This window comes from Mus caroli, unplaced genomic scaffold (assembly GCF_978045245.1).
Source record: "Mus caroli unplaced genomic scaffold, Mus_caroli_1 scaffold_5, whole genome shotgun sequence".
In the NCBI taxonomy this organism is placed as follows: Eukaryota; Metazoa; Chordata; class Mammalia; order Rodentia; family Muridae; genus Mus; species Mus caroli.
This window is the reverse complement of record NW_028227260.1, coordinates 41,016,816-41,018,387: the sequence shown is the minus strand read 5'-3', so window position 1 is coordinate 41,018,387 and position 1,572 is coordinate 41,016,816. Positions and strand designations below refer to the sequence as shown.

The window sequence follows — 1,572 nt, the reverse complement described above, 5'->3', positions numbered from 1 at the left end:
TATGTTTAGGTATGGGCCTTGAATTCCTGATCTCTCCAATGCTTTTAATATGAAGGGGATAACATTATGTTGATTTGTGTGTGTGTGTGAGACAGAGAGAGAGAGAGAGAGAGAGAGAGAGAGAGAGAGAGAGAGAGAGAGAGAGACTTTACATCATGCACCCCTGTCCCACTCATCTCCTCAGCCCTTCATATTCACCCTTCACCCTTGCAACTTTCCCCCTCAAAATAGAAATCACACAGACCAGGGAATTCATGTGGAGGTCAGAGTGAAAGCAGATGTGAGTAGAAGCCACAGAAGGAGTCATGGCTGCCAAAGTGTTTGAGTCCATTGGAAATTTCGTTCGGCCTGGCATTGGCAGTTGCAGGAGGCATGGTGAACTCTGCTTTGTATAATGTGGATGCTGGACACAGAGCTGTCATCTTTGGCTGATTCCATGGTGTACAGGACATTGTGGTCGGGGAAGAGACTCATTTCCTCATCCCTTGTGTACAGAAACCAATTATCTTTGACTGCCGCTCTCGACCAGGGAACGTACCAGTCATCACTGGTAGCAAAGAATTGCAGAACGTCAATATCACACTGCGCATCCTCTTCTGGCTGGTGGCCCGCTAGCTTCCTCGTATCTACACCAGCATTGGCGAGGACTATGATGAGCGGGTCCTACCTTCTATCACTACAGAGATCCTCAAGTCGGTGGTGGCTCGATTTGATGCTGGAGAATTGATTACCCAGCGAGAGCTGGTCTCCAGGTAGGTGAGCGATGACCTCACAGAGCGAGCAGCAACATCCTGGATGATGTGTCCCCTGACACATCTGACCTTCAGGAAGGAGTTCACAGAGACAGTAGAAGCCAAAACAAGTGGCTCAGCAGGAAGCAGAGAGAGCCAGATTTGTAGTGGAAAAGGCTGAGCGCAGCAGAAGGCAGCCTTCATCTCTCCTGAGGGTGACTCCAAGACCGCTGAGCTGATCGCCAACTTGCTGGCCACAGCAAGCGATGGCCTGATTGAGCTGCGTAAGCTGGAGGCCGCTGAGAACATCACCTACCTGCCAGCGGGGCAGTCCGTGCTCCTCCAGCTTCCCCAGTGAGGCCAGCCGGGCCACGGCCTCCATCATGCTGAATGATGCCTTCCTTCTGCCCCACCCCAGAAATCACTGTGAAATTTAATGATTGCCTTAAAGTGAAGGGAATAAAGGTAAAATCACTTAAAAAAAAAAAAAGAAATCACACAGACTAACAAACAAGAAAAAATAAAGCATAGAAAGCAGCTCATCATGAAAGCTATAGTTCAGTGTGTCTCACAGTATATCTTTCGGTCTCCATATCTTCACTTGCAAATGTTCATTGCAATGAGATGTTGATTTGGTTCAAGATCTCTGGCTTCTGTGACACCATTAACATTGGATCCTCATCTGGTCTCCTCCTAGTTATCCTGCTGTTTCCCTGTGCCATGGAGATCTTGCTGCTTTTGGTTCAGCGGGACTGGCACTTGTGAAAAGTCCCAACCATTTGCTGTTGATGTAGATTTTGGGGTGGGTCAACTCAGAGAACTGAATCTGGGCCTGGGTGAT

General features: G+C 48.5%; 1 pseudogene; it reads left to right on the top strand.

Annotated features, from left to right (window-relative positions):
- The first annotated feature begins 305 nt into the window (after positions 1-305).
- On the top strand, positions 306-1,140 carry LOC110287383 (prohibitin 1 pseudogene; annotated as a pseudogene).
- The last annotated feature ends 432 nt before the right edge of the window (positions 1,141-1,572 follow it).